General features: G+C 49.7%; 1 long non-coding RNA gene across 1 annotated transcript in view; it reads left to right on the top strand.

Annotated features, from left to right (window-relative positions):
- Positions 1-19,664, top strand: part of LOC128417080 (uncharacterized) — a 149,118-nt gene that overhangs the window by 112,377 nt on the left and 17,077 nt on the right. Inside the window, exon 3 of the long non-coding RNA XR_008331375.1 lies at positions 12,428-12,838. This is a non-coding gene — a long non-coding RNA (uncharacterized LOC128417080). The remainder of the gene's footprint in view (positions 1-12,427; positions 12,839-19,664) is intronic.

Here is a 19,664-nt window from a genome sequence, read left to right as displayed (position 1 = left end):
CAAACACACACAAACACACACACAATTTTATATACCACTATCACTCGGGTGGCGCTGTGGTCAAAACCACTGAGCCTCTTGGGCTTGCCGATCGGAAGGTCGGCGGTTTGAATCCCCGTGATGGAGTGAGCTCCCGTTGCTCAGTCCCTGCTCCTGCCAACCTAGCAGTTCGAAAACACGCCAGAAAGTGCAAGTAGATAAATAGGTACCGCTCCGGCGGGAAGGTAAACGGCGTTTCCATGAGCTGCTCTGGTTTCACCAGAAGCGGCTTAGTTATGCTGGCCACATCACCCGGAAAAACTGCGGACAAACGTCGGCTCCCTTGGCCTGAGAGATGAGCGCCACAACCCAATGACTGGACTTAACTGTCAGGGGTACTTTACCTTTATTACTACTAATGATAATGATTAATAATAATGATAATAATAGAATTTCCACCAGCATCTGGTTGGTCACTGTGAGAACAGGGTGGTGAACCAGATGGGCCATTGGCCTGAACCAGCGTAGCTCTTTTGTTCTTAATTGTATTTTGCATGTGTGTCAAGGCAAAACGCAAGCAAAACAATTTACAAGCAAAATAATAAAAACAGCTGCGCCGCTATAGCTGTTTTGGCTACATAAGCCAAGGTTAGTAATCGAATTGGAATCAGAATATAGAGTTAGAATAAGCTTTTACATGTCCAAATGAGGTAGTTCTGAGAACAAAGGCCAGGATCTTGATTGAATTAATCATTAATTTGATCCACAGCGCTGGAGAGGGCCACTTATGCCGGCTCTCAACGTTGTAATGGAAATGCAGGAAAACAGGGATTGATGGTTGTTACCTCTGGCATGTCACTGTGGAATATCATCTTCAGAATGTAGCCGATGGAGAAGGCAGGATGCAAATATCATTGTGTTGGGTAAAGTTGGGGGAGTTAACTGTGAGGTCCATTTCGGATAATCTGCATTGCAGTGTGCAGCAATCTTACATCAGCATAGCTGTCAACTTACAGATTTGAAAATAAGGGACCAGCGGTCTCAAAAACAAGGGATCAGCAGCCAAAATAAGGGATTTTCCGGGCACAGGTATGTTCAGCTTCTGAGCCCCTCCGAGCCAAAGGCAGAAAGCCCAGCCAGCAGCCAAACAAAGCCTCAGGCGGTGGTTCCCACAGCGCAGCAACCCGGCAAAGGGGATGCAGCAAGGAAAACCACCATCACCTCTGCTGGGAAGCGCTGAGCAAAGGCGAGTCCCCAGGCAACGCGGCCGATTTGATTGGCACAAGGCATGCAAGCTCCACCCCCCAGTCGTTCTTAGACTCCTTATTGGGTGAGCAATGCAGCCAAGCAACACAGCTGGAGCCTCCCTCCTCCCTGGCCGGCAGGGAGGGAGGGAAAGGAGCTGCTTCCTTTGAAACCCGGGAAATTTAAGGGACATCATCAATAAGGGACAGCAGCGGGACACGGCGCTGGGATAAGGGACTGCCCCGCCAAATAAGGGACGGTTGCCCTGATGTATATCAGTTTAACCACCCCCCAAAAAATAAAAAAACCACCCAAGGAAACCTGAGAATGTTAGTTTTATGAGGGCGCTCAGAATTTTCTCTTGAAAGTCCATATCCACATCAGAAAAATACAGGCAAAAAAGTGAAAGAGGAGAGAAAAAGAAAGCGCGAGAGATAAAGAAGGAATAGGAAGGTAATCAAATGAAAGAGAAAGAAGGGACTACAGTTCCCATCAGCCCCAGATAGCATGGAGCATAGGAACATAGGAACCTAAGAGCCTTCTGGATCAAGCCAATGGCCTATCTGGTTCAGCATCCTGTGGCCCAACAGATGCCAAGGTTTGATCCCCGTATAGGACAGCTGCATATTCCTGCATTGCAGAGAGTTGGACTAGATCAGGGGTCAGCAAGGCTTACTGGACGTGGACCAGATCCCTCCCACAGAGATCCTCTGTGGGCCGGACCGGTGCAGCACCATGCCGGAAATTGCGTCTCTGCTTGTCCGCGGCGCCGGAAATCGCTTCTGTGCATGCCCAGACGCTGAAATTCGTGCCTGTGCAGAAGTGATTTTCGGTGTCTGGGTATGCACAGAAGCTATTTCTGGCACCGCGGACATGTGCAGACGCGATTTCTGGCATCTGGGCATGCGCAGAAGCAATTTCCGGAGCTGCGGAAGAGAGTCCCCACGCTGTGCTGCACCTGTTTAGTGCAGCGCGTGGGGACTCGCCAGGCAGCTTGGTTCAGGGGTGGCTCGTGGGCCGGTTGAATGGCCTCTGTGGGCCACAGGTTGGGAACCCCCTGGACTAGATGATACTCTCTAGTTGATACTCTACAGTTGGAGGCAGGGCCAACCATCGTGGCTAGTAGCCATTGACGGCCCTCTCCTCTATGAATTTGTCTGATCCTCTTTCCAAGCCACCATAGTCGGTGGCCATCCCTGCCTCCTGTGGCGGTGAGTTCCATAGGTTAACTGTGTGAAGAAGTCCTTTGCCTGTCCTGAATCATTTAGCTTCCTTGGATGTCCACAAGTGTTGAGGGAGAGGGAGAAGAACTTTTCTCTTTTCCAGATGGAAAGGACGGAGGTCTGTCGCCCCTGCTATCTATAACTGAACTTACTAGGTGGGCTGCCCTGCAGCCTTTCCACTCCTACCTGCAGGCCCGGCTTCAGAGAGCGCCTTTGGCTGACTTCACACAGGCTCCCACGTTGACCCCGGCACTGTTTGACATCTTTGCGAAGCCGCTGGAGGCGGTGGTTAGGGGGTTTGGAGTGCCATTTCGTCAGTACGCAGAAGACACCCAGCTTTGCTTCTCCCTTGCATCCCAACCAAGTCGTAGGCTGACACACAGAGACATCGGTGGGCTGGATGAAGGCCGGTGAGCTGAAGCTTAAATCGCAACAACCTGGAAACCCAGAGTGGTTGGTGGTCCCCAGGTCAGGAATTTGGTAAATTGTGTGTTCTGGATGGAGTTCTCCTCCCTGTGAAGGAACAGGTGCAGTAGTAATAATAATAATAAAAATTATTTATACCCAGCCAAGACCAGGCTCAGGGCACCTAACACCAGATATAAAACAATTGATTGAAATACAACTTAAAAAAAACAAGATTAAAATACAACATGCAGCCTCATTTCAGCAGAAACTCAAAAACTTTTTGGGGGATGAAAACGTCAAGTCTTCACCAAGGATAACTGTCTTACAGGCCCTGCGGAAAGAAATCTGTTGCTGGAGGAGACTGCAGTGGTTTCAGGGGAGCCAGCCTGCAATAAATCACACGGAGTATGTGAAGTTAACTCTTTATTAGAAGAAGCAAAGATGGCCTTCTCAGGGGTGCAGAAACGTACAACAACGCTTCTCTCTTGGCTGTTGCTTTCAGATATTGTTCCTTTCAAAGAAATAAACAAGACATAGCATAATTTCCTTTTACCGCCAGTTGCTTTGGGCACCTGTGCTAGCATATGAGTAAGGCTGTGTGAACTCTCAGGGCCATATACCCAGCTGCTCATTCCTCTTTTTTTGCCGCTAATCCGCCTTGCTATTGGCTGATGTTGTTTTTACACGCACAGTGTCCTTCGGTGTCGGCCTGTTCCATTTGATAACACCCCAGCCTTTACCTGCTCTGCACAGTTCCTTATCACACACAAAGTGATGCCTTTCCTTTAGTTTGGCCCGGCATGACACTCATTTGGGTCATTTCTCCTCCTGCTAAGTTCTGTGTTCTTTATTTCATTCCTCTGTGCCCCTGCGGCTTGATGAAGGTAGAAACTGTCTCTCATGCCTTGTTACGCTGCCGTTTCTACGGGGATATATCCTTGGTATTTATTACCCCTGCTATGCAAAAATCTCCAAATGAATCCGAACTTCAGTGTCTAAAATCCCTGGTAGAGGACAAGGATCCTGAGATCACGTTAAGGGTGGTCAAATTCTGTGCGATTGCCATAAAACTTAGGGAACAAGCTCTGCTATCGTAATGATTAAGGTTTTAAATGATAATTTTAGGTTATATGTTAGTGACTAAGTTTTAATTTATAAATATATTTACTGTTGCTATATCTGTATTGTCCCTGTTATACCTAATTGCAAACTCAAATCTATCCCTATCGTGTTTTATGACTTCCTTGTGGTCTCTTCCAACTCTATGATTCTATATTTTATGTGGGCTGGAACTGGTCTGTAACCGAAATAATAAAATCATTCATTCATTCCGCTACTCCTGAAAGCGATAGGAAAATATTGCCACTGAGCTTCTGGGAACACAAAGGGAGCCTGCAGGATCCGGCCAGGGACTCATCCGGTCCAGCACCCTGTTCTTACAGTGGGCAACCCTGTGAGAAACCCACAATCAGGATTCGAACACAAGAGCACTCCTGTGTTTTCCAGAAACGGGTGACCTTTGTAGCCAGCATTGTCTACACGGAGTGGCAGCAGCTGTCCAGGAATTCTGACAGGAGTCTCTCCCTAGCCTATCTAATATGTCAGGAATTAAACCAAGGTCCTCCTGTATTTTCTTTTCTGGCATTTACGGATAGAATTGTAGAGTTGGAAAGGGACACCAAGGGTCATCTAGTCCAGCCCCCTTACAATGAAGGAATTTCTGCTAAAGCATCCCTGACAGATGGCTGTTTGCTTAAAACCTCCAAGGAAGGAGAGTCCACAACCTCCCAAGGGAGACCACTCCACAGTCGAACAGCTCTTACTTTCTTGTAGCTTGTAATGAGTCACCCGGAGTGGCTGAGTGGGGATTCGAACCCTTGTCTCCCAGGTCCTAGTCTGACATCTAACCACTGCGCCACCCCTGGCGAGCAAGTTCTGGCCTTTGCACACACGCCCACCTCTTTTTATTTTTCTGTTTTGGAAATGCTGCTTGCTTTGCTACCAGAGAGGCGTGCCATTGAGTTGGGGATTTCTCCCGAGCCGTCATCATCAGCCTTGCAACTCCCGGGGAGCAAATGACAGCCTCCCATCTTCCTGTCCTCTCCTTCCCCTGGCCCTTTCACCTGGAGTGACTTGTCAGAGTAGGCAGCTAGTTAACTCAGACAGCTTTATTGGCAGGGCGTTCGCTCGCCTATTAAAGAGCATTAATGGATTCAGGCGTGTCTGCCTTCTCAAAGGATCCTTAGGAACCCTGGGCGGGTCTTTCGCTGCCCTTATTTGCCAGTTTGCTGTCTTTCAACGGGCTGACGGATTAGCCAATCTCTCCTCCCTAATGGTGGTGGAATCTGTGCCGAGCCTTTAGGGGAGAGAGAATATCTCCAAGTCCTTAACTCTGCCCCCCGGGCTCAACTGGGTGTTTAGGGTCCGGTCACAGCCACTCTGTGTCCTGCACATCACAGCAGAGAAGTGTGCAAGACATGTGCCCAGTGTTAGGAACTCCGATATAGAAACCAGGCGCCAAATGGTTCCTTAAACTAAGGTTGCAGTCGCCAAAATGAAACGTCTAGTTGCCATTTTTGGTCGAGGCGCTCTGCTGAAAAATAAATGAAGGACTGACCGTGATTGATGATCAGTTAAACATCTGACAACCTTGATCTGGGTTAAGAGCTTTGAGAACTTAAAGAAGAAAAGTCAGCTGATTCTGGGGCAGTCCACCTATATACAGTGGTACCTCGGGTTAAGAACTTAATTCGTTCCGGAGCTCCGTTCTTAACCTGAAACTGTTCTTCATCTGAGGTACCACTTTAGCTAATGGGGCCTCCCGCTGCCACTGTGCCACTGCCGCGCGATTTCTGTTCTCATCCTGAAGCAAAGTTCTTAACCCAAGGTACTATTTCTGGGTTAGCGGAGTCTGTAACCTGAAGCGTCTGTAACCCGAGGTACCACTGTATCGACCTGTTCTATGCTCTTTTTCCTAGTGGTGACATAATGTAAGAATATTCTTCACAGCTGTGAGCAGGGCAGCCATGTTGGGTAAATGAACAATCACAGTGGTACCTTGGTTGTCAAATGGCTTAGCTCCCAAACAAATCAGCTCCCGAATGCCACAAACTTGGAAGTGAGTTTTTCGGAAGCCAAACATCCGACATGGGTTCCGTGGCGTCCAATTGAGTGCAGGACGCTCCTGCAGCCAATCAAAAGCTGTGCTTTGGTTTTCAAACTGTTCCGGGAGTTAAGTGGACTCCCAAAATGGATTAAGTTTGACAACCGAGGTACCGCTGTAGCTGTAACTTTCATCACAGAGAGGGCAGGGATGGTGGGGTGTGTGTGTGTCATCTAGGCAACAATAGCTTTATCTATTTTGAATGCCATTGACTGTTTTGAGTTTATTGATTTATATGTTTGTTTTGGCTGCAAACTCATTTGTTTCTTAACTGCTGTGCTGTCCAGCGATTTCATTTTTCTGTTTGTGTTTAATTTCATACTGTTGTGAAACCCTGGGGAGCCACTGGTAGTCAGACACCGCTGAGCAAAGGAGGCGGGTGGTCTCAACATAGAATCATAGAACCCCGTAGTATTGGAAGAAGAAGAAGAAGAAGAGTTTGGATTTGATATCCCGCCTTTCACTCCCTTTAAGGAGTCTCAAAGTGGCTAACATTCTCCTTTCCCTTCCTCCCCCACAACAAACACTCTGTGAGGTGAGTGGGGCTGAGAGACTTCAAAGAAGTATGACTGGCCCAAGGTCACCCAGCAGCTGCACGTGGAGGAGCGGAGACGCGAACCCGGTTCCCCAGATTACGAGACTACCCCAGATTACGAGACTACCGCTCTTAACCACTACACCACACTGGCTCTCAACTGGAAGGGTTGGCCCCCGAGTGTCATCTAGTCAACTGCCCGGAATCTCAAATCAAGCATCTGTAGCAAGGTATCTTCCTAGGTTCTGGTGTTCCTACATGTTGTTGTTGTTGTTTAGTCGTTTAGTCATGTCCGACTCTTCCTGACCCCATGGACCAGAGCACTCCAGGCACTCCTGTCTTCCACTGCCTCCCGCAGTTCAGTCAAACTCATGCTGGTAGCTTCAAGAACACTGTCCAAGCATCTCGTCCTCTGTCATCCCCTTCTCCTTGTGCCCTCAATCTTTCCCAACATCAGGGTCTTTTCCAGGGAGTCTTCTCTTCTCATGAGGTGGCCAAAGTACTGGAGCCTCAGCTTCAGGATCTGTCCTTCCAGTGAGCACTCAGGGCTGATTTCCTTCAGAATGGATAGGTTTGATCTTCTTGCAGTCCATGGGACTCTCAAGAGTCTCCTCCAGCACCATAATTCAAAAGCATCAATTCTTTGGCGATCAGCTTTCTTTATGGTCCAGCTCTCACTTCCATACATCACTACTGGGAAAACCATAGCTTTGTGTTCCTACATACCCCGCGTAAATGGGTTAGGTAGCAACAAGCGCCGACTTGGAAGTGTCACACTCTGGCGTCCATGACCTAGATTCCCGTGACCTTCCTTGCCCGGGACTTGGGTGTGCGATTAGCCGAGTTGTAATTCTCACTAATCCCTCTGTCCGTTTTCTGTCCTTGGGTGACTGGTGTCGGCTGGAGATGAGCAGCGTCAGAAACGCCGCGGGTTTGGGAAATAGTCCTGACTGCCCGTACGCCCTGCCCCCAACATGGCTGCTCCCTCGACAGCCGTTCCAGGCCTTTCGCAGGGGCACACACCCCGGTTCCTATTGCAGGAGCAGCTATGAAGTCATTCGCATGCCTTGCTAATTCTCTCTGCTGGGGAAGTGCTTTTGCAGGAGGGTTGGGAGTGTCTTTGGCTCGAAAAGTGGTGAATGGAAGCAATTGAACTGCAGCCTTCCCAACCCCGTCACCTCCCCAAAGGCAGAATCTTTGGGAGGACCCAAAAACTTGTTTCTGCTCTTTGATCCTCCGTAGCAGAGCGGAGGAGAGTTTTCTGTGATGGTTCCCCCACCCACCTGATCCTCTTTTGATTACGGCCTGTAATGTGGTTTATATGTGCGCCGATCCGCCTGGAGTTTTATAAGCATCATCGCCTTCTCCTTGAATTTTCCCGGAGGCCGGTGCCCTGCAGACCCAGAACTCTAATTAAAGCAAGTTTCTGTGAGTTGAGTTGTCTGCGAGAAATTGCCTCTTTGCAAGGCTGCACCCAGCACAACTGAGCTTCACCACCAGGAATTACAGGGGTGTGTGTGTGTGTTTGTTTGTGTTTGAATGCATGTGCACATACCTTCTTGACAAGGCTACTGTCGCCCTTGGTTTTATGCAGATCTTTTCCAGAATTAATCATTTTGTGTGGTTTTTATTATTATTACAGTGGTACCTCGGTTATAGGGACGCGGGTGGCGCTGTGGGTTAAACCACAGAGCCTAGGACTTGCCAATCAGAAAGTCAGCGGTTTGAATCCCCATGACGGGGTGAGCTCCCGTTGCTCAGTCCCTGCTCCTGCCAACCTAGCAGTTCGAAAGCACATCCAAGTGCAAGTAGATAAATAGGTACCACTCTGGCGGGAAGGTAAATGGCGTTTCCATGCACTGCTCTGGTTTGCCAGAAGTGGCTTAGTCATGCTGGCCACATGACCTGAAAGCTGTACGCCGGCTCCCTCGGCCAATAAAGCGAGATGAGCGCCGCAACCTTTACCTTTACTTCGGTTAAGAACAGTCCTGTTTACCAACGATTCGGTTTACAAACTCCGCAAAACCGGAAGTAGTGTCCCAGTTTGTGAACTTTACTTCAGTCTAAGAACGGAATCTGAACAGTGGAAGGGCACCGGCAGTGGGAGGCCTCATTAAGGAAAGCACACCCCGGTTTCAGAACGGTTTCAGTTTCAGAACGGAATTCCAGAACAGATTAAGTTCGTAAACGGAGGTACCACTGTATTGCAGTACCCCAGAGACAACTTGTTACAGTGGATGGTGTCGTGTGGCAAGGATGTGTCTTGATTTGATAGGCAGTTCTGATCAGGGAACTTTCAATTCACCGAAAAGCAACTCTTAGGCCTGACTGCCTCTGCGGACGTGTCATATCAGCTCTGAGTTCCTCTTCTTCCCAGGCATTCTGGTTTCTTGGATAAAAGCTGCCCAGCAGCCTCATCCTTTGCCCTGGTGCTTCGTCTCGGATGCATATGGGCTCATCCCCGTTAGAGTCACGGAACCACAGAATTGTAGAGTTGGAAGGGGGACCCCAAAGGCCATCTAGCCCAACCCCTTGCAATGTGGCTCTGAGCTATTGATCTTCCCCAACCTTGGCTAGACTACAGTGTATAGACAACTGCAGCCTAGGCTTAAGGTGCCAATTGGTGATTAGCTTATATATTTGACTTTCTCACACTGCCAGAGGGCTTGGGGAGCTCACCATATGTCCAGCGTGTGACGCAAATGTGCAAGGTGTTTTGAGCACTCATGCGCTTGACAGACTCTGCTGCTCATGGGGAATCACAGTTCCAGTGTTTTTCTGCGCTCCGCAGTACGTTTCACCCGGCCTGCGCTCCTCATAACGTTGCAGTTCTCAGAAAACCAGCACGGGAATAATATGAGTGTCCACAGGCTTCTATTTGCACAGAGATAGCTCTGAGGAAAACACCGCGGCAGGAAAAACAAATACATTATTCATTTGAACCTTCGATCCCTGAGTCATTTCCTTGATATATATTTCCCCCCCGCTATTTATACCTTTCTGTGCTTACAACCCTGGTTCTATTTTCGGCACCAAAGCTTTTAATCCTGACGTCGTCGTGTCTGAATGCAGGTAGCTGCTAAATGGGTTTACGTCCGTTCTGTGATTCAGAGAAAAGGGGCGTAGTGGGGGGTGGGAGGGAGTGGATCTTAACAAAAGCACATCGTAGTTTTGTATCTGCAAAATGGAAAAAGGTGAGGCTTCGTGCAGGAGGTGTAGAAGGGTGTCTCTGGAAAATACGGCGCCCCCTTTTACTGCTTGCCTTCACACAGTCAAATTCCCCCTTCGTACAAGTGATCAGCCACACCATGAAGCTGCCCCAACCACCATTTCCTGTTACATCCAAACCAGGAAACCACAGTGAATACTTTCCAAACAAAGCAACCTCTGTAAGCCAACAGGTGACCGACCATGCCAGGAAGCCGTAGTTAACCTTCGTTTCCTGTTACATCCAAACCAGGAAACGATGGCTCAGTAAACCAACCAAACCGTAGCTTCATATTCTGACACAATTCATAGTTTAAGAACTGTTGGGGCCTCAGCCCAGTATACCTGAAGGAGCATCTCCACCTCCATCGTTCTGCCCGGAACACTGAGGTCCAGTGCCGAGGGCCTTCTGGCGGTTCCCTCGCTGCGAGAAGCCAAGTTACAGGGAACCAGGCAGAGGGCCTTCTCGGTAGTGGCACCTACCCTGTGGAACGCCCTCCCACCAGATGTCAAAGACAAAAACAACTACCAGACTTTTAGAAGACATCTGAAGGCAGCCCTGTTTAGGGAAGCTTTTAACGTTTAAGAGGTTATTGTATTTTAGTGTTCTGTTGGAAGCCGCCCAGAGTGGCTGAGGAAACCCAGCCAGATGGGCGGGGTATAAATAATAAATTATTATTATTAGTCGGGTGGGGGACCTCAGACTCGGTGGCCCGAAAGTCACCCTCCAAACCTCTCCATCTGGCTCTTGTTTATCTCCCCAGACCCCACCCCCTGCCCAAGCCCCACCCCCTCCTGTCTCTGCTTCTCAATCAACTTGATAGTTTTTGCCTGACTGGCTCCAACCCGTGAGTCAAGTTTCAGAGATGCTTAACTTGGGCAGAAACAGAGGCTTATACTGAATCAGACCATTGGTCCACCTGGTTCAGCATCGTCCGTAGCAATCCGGGAGCATCTCTCTGTGCTTTCCAATCAGGGATTCTTTCCCAGCCTTAACCTGAAGGTTCTGGGGATGGAGCCAAGGCCCTTCTGCATGCAGAATGGGTGCCCCAACCCAAGCTATGCCCCCAATAATGCTGTCATTTCAAGGATTTCGCAAGCAGCTCCTCCTGTTATGTCTTCTTACGTCTCTCTGTGTAAGATCCAGTTACAGAAAGGTAGCCGTGTTGGTCTGCCATAGTCAAAACAAAAAAATTTTTTCCTTCCAGTAGCACCTTAAAGACCAACTAAGTTAGTTCTTGGTATGAGCTTTCGTGTGCATGCACACTGTGTATCTGAAGAAGTGTGCATGCACACGAAAGCTCATACCAAGAACTAACTTAGTTGGTCTTTAAGGTGCTACTGGAAGGGAAAAAAAAATTTGTTTTGTGTAAGATCCAGTGGGACGTGTTTGGTTTTTTTCCTGTTCCCCATGTAACATGGCCTGGATAAATTGCTCACCCCCGCCTCCTCCGAAACGTCACCGTCACCATTCCCAGGGGTATTGCGTGAGGGTCGTGGCTCTTAAATTTGATCCAGGTGGTAAGATTCTCTATTCCGATCGAAAGAGCTGGGTGGGCCCCACAGTGGCGATTTCCTTACATGAGAAAAATATGGAGACCCAGTGTGAGACCTCGGGCTCCTCATTTGCCATTGAGCGATCGCGGATGGGGGTGTAGAGGGCGGGCGGGCAGTGGTAACCCGAACCGTGGCCAGCGTGCTACATGCTGAGCACGTTCCGCACTCTGGGATTAGGAGCTCTGGCCAAGCAGCTTGCAGACAGTAACCCTTGCCCGCAGCTTCTGCGAGTGGCGGTTCTAAACCCTGCTATCACATGCTGTGTGTTCTTACCTGCAAATAACTGCAGACATGCCCGTTGCAAGCAGTAGATCCAGCATGTGCATCAGCGTGCATAAATTATGCAGATTAATTGGCACGCCCCACCATGTTTTGCATCAATTACCATGCGTCTCGCGGGGCAAAAATAATGCATGTCACTGGAGCCTCATAGCATCTATGGGGAAGCTCATGTTCAGCTGCCGTCTGGCTTCTGAGATTTCGCCAGTTAGTGCCCCTGTGAGACTATATCTGTGGAGGCCCCTTAGCACAATTATTGTTATTATTATAATTATTATTAATTGCATTTAAGTTCCACCTTGAGGGAACTTAATAAGGTGGAACCTAATCAGCCATGGTTTCCCCCAAAGAATTCTGGGAGCTGTAGTTTGTAGAGGGCACACAAGATTTCTTAGGAGATACCCATTACCCTTGCAGAACTACAACTCCAGAATTCCTTTTGAAGAAGGATTGATGGTTCCCTCCATGAATTGTAGCTCAGGGCAGGGAATGAATGTCTCCTAAGAACCCTTAACAGACTACAATTCCCAGAATTCTTTGGGCAGAAGCCAGGGCTGTTTAAAGTGGTACGATAGCGCTTTATGGTGTGGATGTGGTCTACGTCGTGTGGGAAGTTTACGCAAGTAGAAGCCAGCTGTCTGCTTCAGAGAGCTGTCTTCAACTGGGGCAGGATGTTGGTTGGATCCTGCGTTCTCATCCGCACTCCTCTGTCCTGCTTCCAGATTGCTATAATGGCTGAATAGGGCTGGTTGTGTGAAGCTACTTAATCCAGTGTACAAGCCTTTGGTTTCATTTCCCCTTCAGTAAGTGTGTCCTCTCCCTTCTTCACAGGTGTGGTGGCCAAGGCGAACCTAGCAGCTCCTTCCATTGAGGAAAGTATTTCTGAGCCTTGGAGATGTTCATCGGTTGTTCCTGAAGACGAGAAGAATTTTGCATGGGTGTGCATCTTCAGGGTTTGGTGGTTGTGGTTGTTTTCTTCAAGAAAATATATTATTAATGGTCATTATTTGATAAAAGAAGTGCGCCCCCAAAGGCATCGCAGTGAGCTGCTGGTTGGAGGCGTCAAAAAGGCAAAGAAGGGAACTCTTGAAATCCCATCCAAAGGAGAAATCGGAAAACTTATCAATGGTGGTGAAAGGGAAAGCAGAGAAGTCCGTGTAACAGAAATGACAGAGGACTCAGAAGCACCTGTGTCAATTTGGAGGCCCTTGCCAAACCAGCGAGCGAAGATTATCCTTGCAGGTAACAGAATCTGAACCCCCCACTCCTTGTTCCTCCCAAATTTGTACGGCGCATCTCTAGCCCCACACCTGGGGCTAGATGATGATGATGATGATGATGATGATGATAATAAATTTTATTTATACCCCACCCTCCTTGGCCAGAGCCAGGCTCACCAATAAAATCACAGTAAAAAACATAATGGGGGGGTGCAATTTAAAATACAGGTTAAAATGCAGCCTCATTTTAAAAGTAGCCAATAAATCGAGACCATAAGGGGAGGGAAACATAAGGGTCAGACTGAGTCCAAACGAAAGGCCAGGCGGAACAGCTCTGTCTTGCAGGCCCTGTGGAAAGATGTCAAGTCCCGCAGGGCCCTAGTCTCTTGTCACAGACCATTCTACCAGCCCAGGGCCAGAGCTGAAAAGGCCCTGGGCCCTGGCTGAGGCCAGCCTAACCTCCTTGGGGCTTGGGACTCCCAAAGTGTTGTTATTTATGGACCTTAAGGTCCTCCGCGGGGCATACCAGGAGAGGCGATCCCATAGGTACGTGGGTCTTAGGTCTCATACCTTTAGTCAGATTGTAGTGCCGCCTCTGTTAATATTTTTTGTTTGCCCCTTTCACCCAGATGCTTAAGGCATCAGACAGATCCTTCACCCTCACTTTATCCTCTCTGCGTTTTTCAAATAAATGGCTCCCCCCCAATCAACGCCTCACCTTAATGTACACAGCCTCAATCATTCTCCCATTCTTGTTTAGAAATATTCTTACAACCAACCAACCAACCAACCAAACAAACAAACAAATAAATAAATAAGGCCACTAGAGACGCCTGGAGCTTGCAAAAACGCTCCCTTGGTAAGGCAAATTTGGAACGGGCCTGGGGTCTTTCAAAAAAGTAACACTGATAGATAACATGCCCTTTGTCTCCCGTTTGGGGCTGACCAGTGTAGCTGCAGTTTTCCACAGCCGTCGCTCGCAATTTTAAGGCTGCCATGTCTTCCAGAAGCATTTTGCAGGAAAGTTTTTTTGGGGGGGAACCCCGTGACGTTTCAAGGGTACCGTATTTTTCGCTCCATAGGACACACTTTTCCCCTCTTAAAATATAAGGGGAAATGTCTGTGCATCTTATGGAGCGAATGTGTGGTCCTGGGGGCGGGGGGGACCCGGACTTCCCTTGCCAGCCCCACAAGCTGCAGGGAGCAGCGGAAAGCTTCAGCGAGGCGCCTGTCCTGGAAGCCGGAGGAGGAACAGAAGGGTCTCCTTCTGTTCCTTCTCCAGCTTCGCTTGAAGGGGCGCTGTGCAGTTCTCACTCTCTGCGTAGCGCCTCTGCTGTGAAGGAGAGGCGCTACGCAAAGAGGGAGAACTGCGCAGCGCCCCTTCAGCAAGGGTCCTATCCTGGCTTCTGCCTTAGCCTCTTCTGGGCAGGGGGAGCCTTCATCCCGCTGCCCTGAAGAGGCTTGGCGTTGTTATCTCAGAAGCCAGAACAGCCACACAGTATCCCAGAAGCCAGATCCCTCTTGCTGTTCTGGCTTCTGGGATTCAAAAAATTTTCCCCTTGGATTCCTCCCCCCAAAACTAGGTGTGTCTTATTCTCTGGAGCATCCTATAGAGCGAACAATACGGTAGTTTATATAGCTCAGATGTTTAAAGGGTAGTTTATATAGCTCAGAGGTTAACCGGTTCACTTGCTGCCCAGCAAACGACCCTTCACAGCTGATCGCAGCAGATTGTTCTGCGATGAAGCCAAGAGCAACTTAACAGCTTTCAGCGAATGCAGAAAGCATGTGCTGGAGACGTGAGCAAGGCTTACTGGGTGAGATGGTCCAAAGGAAGCAGGCAAGGAGATAGTACCGATTTGGTAGGAAGAGGGCAGAGACCCCCCCTGCTTCCAACAGATTTATCAATTTAAGGCTGTGTGTACATTGCCATTTCCCCACATGTTGGATGCAGAATGAAAATGCAAGTGGGGAATATTTCTTGATTAAGGACCCCACACTTGCTCCTTGCACTCTCAACTGTAGACCATTATTATTATTATTATTATTTCCTCCCTTCCCCCTAAGGTCCCAGGGCGTGTTACAACAATTGAAACACAATACAGTGGTGCCCCGCAAGACGAACGCCTCGCAAGACGAAAAACCCACTAGACGAAAGGGTTTTCCGTTTTGGAGGCGCTTCGCAAAACGAATTTCCCTATGGGCTTCCTTCGCAAGACGAAAGCCCATAGGGAAATCTCCGGGACAGCGGGGAAGCGCAGCGCGTCTTCCCCACTGTCCTCGGACCTCCTCCGAAGGCTGGCGGCGGGGCGGAGAGACCTCCTCCCGCCGCCAGCCTTCGGAAGGCTGCTCCGAAGGCTGCCGGGGGGGCGGAGAGACCTCCTCCCCCCGCCAGCCTTCGGAAGGTTGCTCCGAAGGCAGGCGGGGGGGCGGAGAGACCTCCTCCCGCCGCCAGCCTTCGGAAGGCTGCTCCGAAGGCAGGCGGGGGGGGGCGGAGAGACCTCCTCCCGCCGCCAGCCTTCGGAAGGCTGCTCCGAAGGCAGGCGGGGGGGCGGAGAGACCTCCTTCCACCGCCAGCCTTCGGAAGGCTGCTCCGAAGGCAGGCGGGGGGGCGGAGAGACCTCCTCCCGCCGCCAGCCTTCGGAAGGCTGCTCCGAAGGCAGGCGGGGGGGGGCGGAGAGACCTCCTCCCGCCGCCAGCCTTCGGAAGGCTGCTCCGAAGGCAGGCGGGGGGGCGGAGAGACCTCCTTCCACCGCCAGCCTTCGGAAGGCTGCTCCGAAGGCAGGCGGGGGGGCGGAGAGACCTCCTCCCGCTGCCAGCCTTCGGAAGGCTGCTCCGAAGGCAGGCGGGGGGGGCGGAGAAACCTCCTCCCGCCGCCAGCCTTTGGAAGGCTGCTCCGAAGGCTGGCGGCGGGAGGAGGTCTCTCCGCCCCACCGGCAGCCGTCGGATGGCTGCGATCTGAAAATGCTGGCGGGCGGCAGCGAACGCTTCGCTGCCGCCCGCCAGCATTTTAAAAGCCCCCGGGACAGCGGAGACTTCTCTGCTGTCCCGGGGCGATCTGAAAATGCTGGCAGGCGGCAGCGAACACTGCGCTGCCGCCCGCCAGCATTTTAAAAGCCCCCGGGACAGCGGAGACTTCTCCGCTGTCCCGGGGCGATCTGAAAATGCTGGCGGGCGGCAGCGAACGCTGCGCTGCCGCCCGCCAGCATTTTAAAAGCCCCCGGGACAGCGCAGAAGTCTCCGCTGTCCTGGGGGCTTTTAAAATGCTGGCAGTCGGGAGGAAAGCCCTCCTGTCCCCGGAGCTTGCGGGGTGGGAGGTGGGGAGAAGGGCTTTTCTTCCCACCGCCAGCCTTCAGAACAGCCTTCTGAAGGCTGGCGGTGGGAAGAAAAGCCCTTGTCCCCCCCCCCCCAGCCTTCAGAAGAGGTCGGGGGACAGACTGTCCCCGGACCTGGTCTGAAAGCGGTTTCCATAGGAACGCATTGATTGATTTTCAATGCATTCCTATGGGAAACCGTGCTTCACAAGACGAAAAACTCGCAAGAAGAAAAAACTTGCGGAACGAATTAATTTCGTCTTGCGAGGCACCACTGTATTATAAGGAGTTTAAAACAACTTAAGAGCATGGCAGAAATAACTGAAGTTTAATTACGCTGGCATCATTAATATCCGTCCTGAGGCAGAATTGCTTTGAAACTTTGCATCCTAATCACTTCTGGCTTTTGACCGTTCCTCCGCAGTATCCGCCAAGGGCCGTGGCTCAGTTGTAGAGGACCTGCTTTCAAGGCAGAAGGTCCCAGGTCCAGTCTCTGGCCAGTGTGGCGTAATGGTTAGAGTGTTGGACTTAGGACCTGGGAGACAAGGGTTTGAATCCTCACTCAGCCATAAATTTCATTGGGGGAAATCTTGGGCCAGTCACCACCTCTCAGCCTAACCTACCTCACAAGGTTGTTGTGAGCATGAAAACTGCTTGCCTGAAACCCTGGCGACCTGCTGCAAGTCATTGTGGACAAGCTTAGATGGACCCAGTGATGTGACTCTGTATTTTTGTATATATCCCCTGCATTGCTTTGTCTTTGACCTGTTGGGATATTACGGGTAGGTGTGTTTGTGTGTGTGGTGGCCAGGGCCGGATTTAGGTTTAATGAGGCCCTAAGCTACTGAAGGTAATGGGGCCCTTTATATGTCCAGCTGTCCTCTGTCAACAACAAATTGTCGCGGTTGTTTTGTGTTGAATATATGCTATATGGTAATTTATGGACCGAATGGGTATCTAAAGCCATTTGCACATAACAAAATATGTATTTTATTAAAGTAATTGTTGAACTGAAATACAATTAAGAAGTAGTACAGTGGTACCTCGGGTTACAGACACTTCAGGTTACAGACTCCGCTAACCCAGAAATAGTACCTTGGGTTAAGAACTTTGCTTCAGGATGAGAACAGACCTCCAGAACGAATTAAGTTCTTAACCCGAGGTACCACTCTATATTAATAGTGAAATGCAATTAAGAAGAAGTATATTTTTTGGGGGGCCCCAAGAGAGTGGGGCCCTAAGCTTGTTTAGCTTATACGTAAATCCGGCACTGGTGGCGGCCTATGTTTTCCTTAGATAAAACCGACTTGATGACGTGAGAATGGGTTGCTTGTGCAAATTCTGGGAGGCGGGAAGTTATAAACACCTTCAACTAATAGAGTTTCAGGAGGAAACAAATGGGCTCTTCAAGTTAATTGAGGTGAGGCTCCCAAAATTCTCACACACATCCTGCCGCCTCCAGTGATTCTAATTAGGATACAGAACAAAGGCTGGTGTTGGGTTTGGATGGGGAATCACTGATGGAATGCAAGCCTTCCATTGACCCTGGACGCCATAGCCTGCTTTTGAAGGAAAGATTAGACTCTGTCCACTCTGTGTGAATATAATGAAAATACAACAGTTTTAACAATGGAGTAGACCATTATTGATCGTCTTAAACCAAATGCATTTGTTGAGTCTATTGTTTGCTTTTTAATGCTACAAGGTTGAGCCCTTAAAAAGCAGAGTGTTTTAAATGTAAAAGGTAAAGGACCCCTGACAGTTAAGTCCTGTTGCAAACGACTCTGGGGTTGCGGCGCTCATCTCGCTTTACTGGCCGAGGGAGCTGACGTTTGTCCACAGACAGTTTTTCTGGGTCATGTGGCCAGCATGACTAAGCCGCTTCTGGCGAAACCAGAGCAGCGCATGGAAACGCCGTTTACCTTCCCGCCGGAGTGGTACCTATTTATCTACTTGCACTTTGATGTGCTTTCAAACTGCTGGGTTGGCAGGAGCTGGAACCGAGCAACGGGAGCTCATTCCGTCGTGGGGATTCAAACCGCCCTAGGCTCAGTGGTTTAGACCGCAGCGCCACCTGCGTTTTAAATGTAATGTGCAGTTAGAAAGAAGAAGTAATTTGGAGTGTGACAAATAGCCCTCAAGAGGGCATATAATAATCAAATACAGGGAAATTTCTAACAATCTAGATACACCTGGGGAACATCACCGTGGTTCTGTGCAAACTTTCAGTGTCTGGGGGTTTTTCACCTCCTGCACAGAACCTGGCATCATGTCCCAGAATTTGAACTTGCTGACATCTTTCTCCGCGTGATTTTAAAGCAACAGTGTAGTCCTATACTTGGCTACTAGAAGTAAGTCCCATTGAATTCAATTTGGCCTGCTCTCAGGTGAACGGGTAATAGAATTGAAGCCCAAGTTTCTAGCCCTCTGGTTATTGCTGTTATTTTTGTAGAGGAAAACTTGGGAACCCACAGGCAGTGCTTGGTATAGCTCTGAGAGCAGCCAAGGGAAGGAAGGGGAGGCTTCTCAATGGCCAGAGGACAGAGAGCTTAGAGACACTCTGAGCTTCAAGCATCTACTCTCTTTGTAGCTATTATTCCAAGAGCGGCTGGCCGGGTGGGGCTTTGAGAGTCACTGGACCTCCTTCCGGCTGGGTCTCTGCAGCAGACCAAGATGGGGAGGGGAAGGGGTGCTGTCGGTGCCATGCAAACGCACCGGCAGAGCCAATGCAACATTCTTGCCAGCGCATTCACACTGCGTTGACCTCACTGCTGCCTTCCTCTTCCTTCTCTCTGTCCCAGTATATTGCAGTGACCCGAACAAAGCGATGTCAGGTGGGCAGCACAGCTTCTTCATTAAATCCATTGCTCTATTACTCTCTGTGTGCTCTTTGACTTAGATTCAGTTCATCGTCACAAGCAAAAACTGGAAGAAATCATGCAAAGCAAAGGTAGATGCAAAAAGTTAAGTTGTGCTTTTTTGCCCACAAGGCCCCAAATTTGCACCACCTGCATGCAGCAATGATGAATTCACGTTAAACCCTGCTGATTTATGTGAGGCTGGATAACTCCGTCAGTATTGATGCTTTTGAATTATGGTGCTGGAGGAGACTCTTGAGAGTCCCATGGACTGCAAGAAGATCAAACCTATCCATTCTGAAGGAAATCAGCCCTGAGTGCTCACTGGAAGGACAGATCCTGAAGCTGAGGCTCCAATACTTTGGCCATCTCATGAGAAGAGAAGACTCCCTGGAAAAGACCCTGATGCTGGGAAAGATGGAGGGCGCAAGGAGAAGGGGACGACAGAGGACGAGATGGTTGGACAGTGTTCTCGAAGCTACCAACATGAGTCTGACCAAACTGTGGGAGGCAGTGGAGGACAGGAGTGCCTGGGGTGCTCTGGACCATGGGGTCACAAAGAGTTGGACACAACTAAACAACAAGAGCATGGGACTCTTAATCCCAGAGTTGCGGGTTCGAACCTCACATCGGGCCAAAGATTCCTGCATTGCATGGGGTTGGACTAGCTAGGATT

This window comes from Podarcis raffonei, chromosome 7 (genome assembly GCF_027172205.1).
Source record: "Podarcis raffonei isolate rPodRaf1 chromosome 7, rPodRaf1.pri, whole genome shotgun sequence".
NCBI classification, from domain to species: domain Eukaryota; kingdom Metazoa; phylum Chordata; class Lepidosauria; order Squamata; family Lacertidae; genus Podarcis; species Podarcis raffonei.
This window is presented reverse-complemented; position numbering and strand designations above follow the sequence as displayed.